Source organism: Lactuca serriola, chromosome 1 (assembly GCF_051521515.1).
Source record: "Lactuca serriola cultivar US96UC23 chromosome 1, Lser_US96UC23_V15, whole genome shotgun sequence".
In the NCBI taxonomy this organism is placed as follows: Eukaryota; Viridiplantae; Streptophyta; class Magnoliopsida; order Asterales; family Asteraceae; genus Lactuca; species Lactuca serriola.
The window spans coordinates 182621507-182631953 of NC_136408.1; positions in this window are offsets into that span (position 1 = coordinate 182621507).

Below are 10447 nucleotides of genomic sequence, written 5' to 3' on the forward strand. Positions count from 1 at the left end.
TACAGAGGAAAATTGAACAATCTACGGATGTTCAAAGGTTATACATTTCGCAAATCGCGATGTCGTGTTAATCCTAATACAAAAGGATAACACTTACATGATTATATTTTTCCTATTTACTTTATTTTGTGATACATTCACATAAACGATGAGTTAGACTAAGTACTGTTTGTAATAGTCAAAAAGAAGGAAAACTATCATTATCATAGCAAAACATTCGGGTCTTGGTAGAAGACTATTATATTCTTTTCCTATTTACTTTATTTTGTGATACATTCACATAAACGATGATTTAAGGAGTTACATATAATGACACATATATGTATCCAATTAGTCTTTAAACAACTAATTAACAAAGTTAAGACATCCTAGTACATGCTAAATACCTTATATAAGTGTTATAAGTCCCAAGGATTGCATCTAAGTGTTGTAGGACCTTGCTATTGTGTTTTGGGGTTCAAGGGTAATCTCCCTTGGAGTTTACGGTTTTGTGACCATAACCCCATGGTTTTACGGCTGTAAACTCATGTTCTTTTGACCATTTTTTGTTTTGAAGCTCTACAAGTCCTTTAGAAGCATTTCTACTTGATGGTTAAGCCTTTGGAAGAGATTAGGGCACCATTTCCCTCCTTTGAGGAGTTTACGGCCCTAAGACCATTTCCTTTTGGGTTTACTACCGTAAACCCTTATGGAATATGGTATTTTGATGTGATCAAGTCCTAAACATATTAAGGAATGAGTCTAGACTAGTTTCCAAAGCTTGTGAAAGGACTAGGGTTACTTTGGCCCCTAAATTAGGGTTTACGGTCCAAGGTGTTCTTGGACCGTAAACACCTTTGATCTTGGGTTTCAATGGTGTTTTCTTGATGTATGAAAGTGTAACAAGCTTTACAATACACTAGGGTAGGAGTACTTACTAGTTAGAAGCTTGAAAAGGTACCAAAAGGCCCAAAACACTAGTGTGTGTTCTTGGTGAAACTTGAAGAATCAACCTTTTGGAAAGATTTCATGGATAGAAATGTGTTAAATCACTAGATTAAGTGATATACTAACTTGAAAGGGATAGAAACACTTACTAGATGAAGATCTTGAAGAATTCTTTGGATGATACTTGAGAGAGTTTGAGATTTGGATCTTGAAAGTTGGAAAATGGTAAAAATAACTAAGTGTCACTTTTATACCACTTCCCTTTAGGGTTTACGGCCGTAAACTCCTTGTTTAGGCCGTAAAATCTAAACTTTTGATGTGTCGGGAATTTATTGTTGCACAATAAACCCCAGGGCATCCTCTCTCCTGATATCTCAAAAGTTGTTAATCCTAAATTACTCAAACTTATTCCAAAAAGCTTGAAAGTTTCCAAAAACTGTTCTGAATTCTATTGAATGGAAATGTTGTACAGAATAGAAATTTCGGGTTGTCACACAAGGTAAGTCATTCTACTAGTTTTTATATTACAAGTACCCCATAACATGCTAGTTATGATGAGAACCTTGGAAAAATCAAATTTTCATGTATATTAGAGAAAACATAGATCCAAGGATTCTAGGTTGCATGTACACCATAGGAGTGTTAGAATGCTCAAAACCCATCAGGTACTTCGCACTAGAACAGTAGGTGGTTCAGGCGCCGGTGAGGGATCAGGCTCGGGCTCTGGAGCTGGGCAACTAAATGACTAGATGAGGGAGTTCATCTCCTATGAGATCACGCATAGTATTCTGGACCAGACTCCTATGATCTTCGGCACGATCAAGGAGGGTATCTTGGAGATTTTGGATGAGAGATCGAGTGCATTCTGCACTGAGGTGGCAGCCATGATGGGGCCGCACACACTGACATTCATGGAGTTTAGAACTTGTGGAGCTCCTGACTACCATGGGGCTCGGGACCCCATTGCTAGCACCAGATGGTTGGCTGATGTCGCCAACGCATTCCGTACCAGCAGATGTCCCGAGGAGGACAAGGTCCGACTTCCTTCCTGTCCACTGAAGGACATGACACACGACTGGTGGGAGGAGGTTGGGCATGCTGTGGGTGACGCTGCCCTTGACACTATGACTTGGAGTGATTTCTCGGCTAGGTTCAGAGCCGAGTTTGCATGTGTGATAGTAGTATAGCACCTTGCTAGGGAGTTCCAAGATCTCCAGCAGATGACTGAGAGAGTGACTGAGATCACCGCTATGTTCAGGGAGAGGGCCCTTCTCATTCTGTTGTACGTGGCAGTCAAGGAGATGAAGAAGGCCCGATATCATGAGATGTTGCGGAGTGATATCCTCCAGTTTGTGAGCCTGTCCAACTACAAGATGCTGGAAGACATGATTGCTAGGGCGAGAGAGAGAGAGAGAGAGAGAGAGAGTTCGATTTAGAGTTGGAGAAGAAGAGGAAAACAGAGGGGGTTCAGTAAGGGAACGTAGTCAAGAAGCCCAAGGTATCAGATCATCGACCTAGGAGCCAGCAGGGCCGCATCCGATGTGGCAAGTGTGTCAAGTTGCATGAGGGAGCATGCAAGGCGGGGAGTTCAGGCTGCTTTAAGTGTGGCCGAACTGGTCATGTTAGCAGGGATTATATAGCTACTACCACCACCACAACAATATCAGACCTGATTTACTTTCAGTATAATCAGAGGGGACACAAGCGGTCCCAGTGCCCAAGTTTAGCAGCAGCACGGCAGGTGGTAGCACCCGATCATGCTACATTAAGGATTACAGACGACCGTTAGGGCCGGCCAGAGGCGCCTGTGGTGAAGAGCAGGGCCTTTCAGTTGACAGTAGAGGAGGCACGTGTGGCACCCAACGTGGTGACGGGTATGTATCTACTCCTTATCTCTTTATTTCTATGATTATTGCTTATGTTTATGTGTTTTGCTATAGGATCATTCTTAGTGAATGGTATATCATCTTTGGTACTGTTTGATTCGGGTGCTACCCGATCGTTTGTGTCGCTCGCACTCAACAATCAATTCGTAGGGGATCCAGGGGAGTTAGATTGCCCACTTGACGTAGAGATAGCAGATGATAGGACCGTTCGGGTCGCAAGGGTTCACGGAGGATGTACACTACATTTATTGGATGGACAATTTTCTGTGGATCCAGTCCCTATTCCCCTATGAGGGAATAAGGTTATAGTTGGTATGGACTAGTTGAGCCCTAATGCAGCAGTGATCGATTGCGAGCAGAAACTAGTGAGGGTTCGGAGTCCTAGTGGGGGAGGATTAGTGATTCAGGGCTAGAGGCCGCATGGTGGACTGACCCTATGTTCAGCAGCGAGAGCGAGGCGCTACCTTCAGCAGGGTTGTGCAGGGTATTTCGCCTATGTCATGGATACCCAGGATAAGGTAAGGCGACAGTGGATAATGTACCGCTCGTGTGAGAGTACCCTGGCGTATTCCCAGAGGATTTTCCTGGGATACCTCCGGAGAGACAGGTTGAGTTCAGGATTAACCTAGTCCCAGGTGTGGCCCCGATAGCCAAGGCACCATATCGGTTGGCTCCTCCCGAGATGCAGGAGTTATCTACGCAACTGCAAGAGCTGCTAGACAATGGATTTATCAGGTCGAGCAGTTCGCCATCGGGAGCCCCGATCCTGTTTGTGAAGAAGAAGGACGGGTCACATTGCATGTGTATAGACTACCGGGAGCTAAATAAGGTAACGGTGAAGAACCGTTATCCCCTCTCGAGGATTAATGATTTGTTTGACCAGCTACAGGGTGCATCTTGGTTCTCCAAGATTGATCTGCAATCGAGTTATCACCAGATGCGATTCAGAGACGATGATGTACAGAAAACAACTTTTAGGACTTGCTATGGTCACTATGAGTTTATGGTGATGCCGTTTGGGCTCACCAATGCTCCTACTGCGTTCATGGACCTCATGAACTGTGTGTGCAGACCGATGATGGATCAGTCTATGGTAGTCTTCATCGATGATATCTTGGTTTATTCCAAGACTCAGGAGCAACATAGAATGTAACTTCCCGTTATTTTTCTACTTTGTAAAAGTCAAACTTAATGATATGTTATTTTCATAAAGTTAAAAATTTATATATTTAATACATTTAAACACTTGGTAAAATGTTTTTTAAATAAGAAGTGAATAACTAAAAGGAAACAAGAAGCCTTGCTACGACCAAAAACCCTCGCAAGGGCTGTAAACTCCTCGGACCGCAAACGGCCTTCGCATCCGCAAACCTTGGGCTGCAAACGGCTTACGGTAGCAAACCATTAAGACCGCAAACTGCGAGGCAGTTTTTAGAAGGTTTATCTTCTCGGGGAACTGAACCATATCTTGTCGGGATGAGTTTATAGCCAAGAACCCTCGCTTTGGTTTGAGTTCCCAGCCGCACACGAAGCCTCGGTCTGTGTTTACAGCCGAGAACTCGCACCTATATATATATATATATATATATATATATATATATATATATGAAGTACGAAATCTTCTCTCATTTCTACACTTTCCAGCCGAAATCACAAGATTTTCTTTCAAGAACTTCAACCGAAAACCCTTATTCTCTCTCAAATATCATACGAAACCACTTGAATCATCTTCGGATCTTGCTAAGAACACAGATTATTCATCATTTCTTCAAGCTATCACCTTCCTTTTTGGTGATCTTCAACCGAAAACACTTGAATCTTCTTGGTTTCACCAAGAACACCAAGATCTTCATTGGGCCAAAAACCCAAGGAGTGGCCGAAAACTCAAAGCAGCCTTCCAAATCACTTCTAACACTTCTTTTTGTAAGTAAATCTTACAAATTAGTGTGTTTCCTTAGCATACTTATCCTGATATTCACTAAAAGTATATATATATATATATATATATATATATATATATATATATATATATATATATATATATATATATCTTACATGAAATGCTTATAGGACTCGTTTTGTCTTGGGATCTAACTTGTGGAAAAAATCCTATATCGAATCTACAACCGAAACCACTCACTTAAGGTGAGTTCATACCCTTTCATTTTTATGATTTTAACTGTTTTAGGGGGGAATACAAGTGAAACACAATAAAAATTGTGTTAATATCTAAAATGCTTTTAAATTGTTATCATTTGCAAAATTACATATTTATATATGTGTAAATTATATAATTTGGATTCAGAAGATTTAGAATATGTAATTTGACCGCATTTCCTGTTCCTTGTGTGGTTGTGGGCATGGGGTAAAGTTATTTATTCGAATGTCTAATTAATCATAATATTATATTTTTATAAGTATAAAATGGTTTTCAAACTGTTTAGTACTATTTGAGTACCAACAGTGGATTTCATAGAACAATAGTATTACAGATTCTTCTAAAATTTAACAAAGGTTTCCATTACAGTAAAACTAACATATAAACTATAATAGGTATAATTTATGGAACTTATTCACTGATTTCAAGGTTCAGATAACAGAAAACAAATAGAGTACATTACAGAAAACAAACATAGTATCTTACTGAAAAGAAACATATAAACTATATTAAATATAGTTTATGAAATTTACTTACAGTATATTTATTACAAAGTAACTTTTCATTATTCTACACGTAATCATTAATATGGCATTTGTGAGACAACCTTCACGTACTTTTCTAAGTACCCACCAAGTCTTGAAATTATAACTAGAAACTCCTGGAGGGAGAGCGCGAAACTTGTGTATAGATCTATACGGAACTGACAATCCCGCACCAGAGCTGCTTGCAACAGCTAGGTCGGCAGACTTGTGGTGACAAATGTCCTATCAATTGTGACCCCTAAAGAACATCGTGTTCAGGTGATCATAGGTCATCAAGCATGGTTATTATAACTCACAATTTGGTATTGAACACGATGATTAGTGTATGAATAAGTAAACTTCACATAGTTTTATTTAATTATAAAACTATAACACAATATTTTACAAGTACAGTTGGTTATATTAGCCAATTACAAATACATGAGTTACATACTATTATAAGAACATAATACTATTTCAGTATAGAGAAAACATACTTTTCATGGTTTTGTGTGAACTAAACTACCTTTTACTACTTCAGAGTATAGTAACTTTCACATGTTTTTCTTACAATATAACATAGCAGATAATATAGGATTTTCTGGGAAAAACATGTTTACAATATCAAGGAACAAGAAAACAGATTTCAATTACAAACATACTTATGAACTCACCAACTTAATTGTTGACACCTTTTCAAAACTACTTGTATTCTTAGGGAAACGGTAAGACAAGTACAACCACAACTTTTGAGAAGACGGAGATCTATAAACTCATGTCTTTTAATCTTGTATTTTTTTGGTGTCATGTATACTATGTTTTGAACACAGATGTAAAACTTATAACTTTGTAAATACAATGGTTGTTGTACTATGATTACTATTATGCATTGTTGTGATACTGTACATGACGTCATCCGCATCTGAACGCTTCCGCCATTTCGGTTTGGGGGTGTGACAGAGGAGCACCTGAGGGAGGTGCTGGAGACTTTGAGGAGGGAGAGACTTTTTGCAAAGCTCTCCAAGTGTGAGTTCTAGTTGCACGAGGTGCAGTTTCTGGGGGACCTTGTCAACCAGAAGGGTATTCTGGTCGATCCGGCCAAGATAGAGGCAGTTGATGACTTCGTGGTTTACTGTGACGCTTCGATCACTCGCATGAGTGCGGTTTTGATGCAATGAAGTCACGTGATAGCTTACGCTTCGAGGCAGTTGAAGCCTCACGAGGTGAACTATCCGACACATGATTTAGATTTGGGGGCTGTGATTTTTGCCCTCAAGATTTGTCGGCATTACCTCTATGGGGTTCGTTATACCATTTACATGGACCACAAGAGCTTGAGGTACCTCATGGATCAGCTGAATTTGAACATGAGGCAGCGTCGGTGGTTAGATGTGGTGAAGGATTACGACTGTGAGATCCTTTACCACCCGACAAGGCCAATGTGGTGGCCGATGCTCTGAGCCGCAAGGAAGTGGTGTCCCCAATTCGGGACATATGTATGAGAATGACAGTGATTACTCCATTGCTAGAGCAGATCTGGGAGACGCAGGTCGAGGGCCTGAAGGAGGAGCGCCGAAAGTGCGAGCGGATCATAGGCTAGGTGGCCTCCTTTGATTATGATAGCGGTGGTTGTTGACCCTGCATGGGAGGGTCTGGGTTCTGTATTGGGGTGGAGTACGACAGGTTCTGATGGATGAGGCCCACAAGTCGAGGTTCTCCATCCATCTCGGGGAGACGAAGATGTATCAGGATCTTCTCCCTAGTTTCTGGTGGCCCTGCATGAAGAGGGACATAGCATGGTACGTAGAGCGGTGCTTGACTTGCAGGAAAGTCAAGGCCGAACACCAGCGCCCACACGGGAGATGTAGCTGTAAGACATTCCCGGGTGGAAATGGGAAGATATCTCTATGAACTTCACCATGAAGCTTCCCAGGACCGCACGTGGTGTAGATTCGATATGGTTCATCGTGGATTGGTTAACCAAGAGTTCTCACCTTTATCCCGATTCAGGAGAGTATATCGACTGAGAAACTGGCTGAGATCTACGTACATGAGGTAGTGACATGACATGGAGTCCCTGTGTCGGTTGTGTCAGACCGGGTTGTTTGTTTCACTTCCAGATTTTGGAAGCGGTTCCACGACGAGATGGGTACTCGTATCCACTTCAGCACCACTTACCACCCTCAGACAGATGTGCATAGCGAGAGGACGATTCAGACTCTCGAGAACATTCTACGCACGTGTGTTTTGGATTTCGGTGGTAGTTGGCATATGTATCTTCTGTTAACAGAATTTTCTTATAACAACAGTTACCATGCCATCATAGACCGACCTCACTTAGAGATGCTCTACGGGAGGAAATGTAGGACCCCAATCTGTTGGGGAGAGGTCGGTTAGAGAGTCATGGGGAGTATTGAGGTAGTACTTAAGACTACTGAGAGGATCCAGCAGGTCTGAAGCAGGCTCCGGACTGCTCAGAGTCGAAAGAAGAGCTATGCTGACAAGCGACATTCAGACTTGGAGTTTCAGGTGGGCGACATGGTCCTCTTGAAGGTGTCACCCTAGAAAGGTTTCATCCGGTTTAGGAAGCGGGGCAAGTTGGGCCCCAGATACATCGGTTCGTTTAGGATTTTGGCTCGGGTGGGCCGGGTTGCTTATCGTTTGGGTCTTTCAGCAGAGCTCATCCAGATCCACAACACTTTCCATGTGTCTCAGCTGCGGAAGTTCTTAGTGGATGACTCGGCGGTTGTGCTCCTAGAGGATATTCAGGTTGATGACAGCCTGAATTACATCAAGAGACTGATTGTTGTTCTCGACAAGAAGACGAAGAAGCTAAGGAACAAGAGGGTGGAGCTAGTAAAGGTGCAGTGGTAGCACTGCAAGGGCTCAGAGTGGACTTGGGATCTCAATGAGGAGATGAAGGAGCACTACCCGAAGTTTTTTCCCGACGCAGCAGACTTCAAGAATGAAGTCTAATACAAGTGGGGGAGAATTGTAACGCCTGGTTCCTGGTACGCATTTAAATAATAATTCATTCATTTTTATAAAACAACTCGACGTTTTGGTAGCCCCAAACTCGTCGAGTAGAGATTAGAAGGGACGCGGGTTTTTAAGCAACCTACTCGACGATTTGAGAGCCCCCAACTCAACGAGTAGGGCTGCCAAAATGAAACCCTAATTTCGGGGTTTTGCACCCTATTTAAGCATCTTAATCCCCACTTACTGGACTCATTTCCAGCCTCCAAGTCCCAAACCCTAGATTCAGAAACCCTAATGCATTTGTGAGCTTGTGAGCCATTTGTGAGTGAAACTTTGTGTGTTTTGAAGCTTGTGAAGAAAGGAGAAGCTTGAGAGTTCAAGAAGAAGATAGTAGATCCAGAGACTTCGTTTCTTCCTCATCACTTTCTGTTAAGCAAGTCTCAAACTTGCATGGTGGCATCTTAGATCTCTTTATCATCATTTTATTGGGTTTTTGGTCAAAGAATCTTGATCTTTGGGACATGGACGTCCCAAGTGAGTATACTTTCATATCTCGAATCATGGAGGGCTTTCATGGCATAAAGGTGCAAACTTTATGACCATTGAAGCCCCATGCAAGCCATAAGATGTCATTTTGACCTTTTAAGCTCCAAAAGGCCATGCATGGAGTGAAAGGTGGAAGCTTCACATGTTCTTGTAGTATTTAGGGTCTAGATCTCTGTTTGTATGCGTTAGCTTAGTGTATGGATGGCTTGTGGACCAAGATCTAGGTCCTAAAGGGTTAGGGTTTAAGCTAAACCCATGAAGTAGAGGTATTAACGGGTAAAGATGGAAATTTTACCCTTAAAAGGATGTTTTCAGTGTGCATGAGAAATAAGAAGCTTAGATCTGAAGAGTAGGGGCTTAATCAATTAAGAAGGCCTAAATAGACTGAGGAACTCATTGAGTCCATAGAGAAACTCGATGAGTTGAGTCGATTTGTCCCGATTTTGTACCAGGTAGAACTCGACGAGTTGACTCGCTTTATCACGACTACAAGTAGCAAGGGAAATCGAAGAGTCAGGGGATGACTTGACGAGTTGGATCGCGATTTCAGGATTCCTGATTTATAGAACTCGGCGAGTTGACGGGTCAACTCGGTGAGTTGAGTCAACGATGAACGTTGACTTTGACCAGAATGTTGACTTTGACCAGAGGTTAAGTAGTCATTTTAACCTAAGAAATATTTTGGATATTGATTAAGTGTTATTGTGATGATGTTAGTTGGGGAGTCGTGGAAGCAGCCGATAGAGATTTCCTTACCGAGAGATTCAACAACCAGCTTGTGATGTGAATTTTCCTCCAGTAGGAACGGGTCGAAGGCACCAATGCCAACCTGTTTATGTATGTTATGTCACAATTGGGAAATTTTAGACCTGACAAAGTCTAAACCTGACCTAGTACAAGTGAAACCACATTTCAATCCTAGTTGCATTGTATCAACTATAACCTTAGAGGCATGTTTATAAGCTAGTAACTAAGTATGGTTTAAGACCTAAGTTGATTTAAGCTAATATATGTCAACATAAATTAAAGGTTTAAAGTTTAAACCATATAATAACCCATATATAAGTTTTCGGTCCAAAGATCCAAGGATCTTTGGGTTTGCGGTCCAAGAAATTAAAGCAAAAGGGTTTACGATTTTGAAATAAAGATCATAGGGGTTTTCGGTCTATGTGTGGCCGAAAACACAATGTAAAGCCCATTAAGGGACTGAAAACACAAGGCCTTGGCCCATTATGAACCGTAAACACAATCCTATATATAAGTCTTTAGCCGCAAACTCAATTCATTTCTCACCTTTCAAACCGTAAACACCTTCAATTTGCTCTCAAGTATCATCCGAAAACCTTCATATCTTCATAAAATATTGCCTAGATCTTCATAATTCCACCAAGAACAATCTTCAAATCTTCAAGTTTCCTCAAGAACAC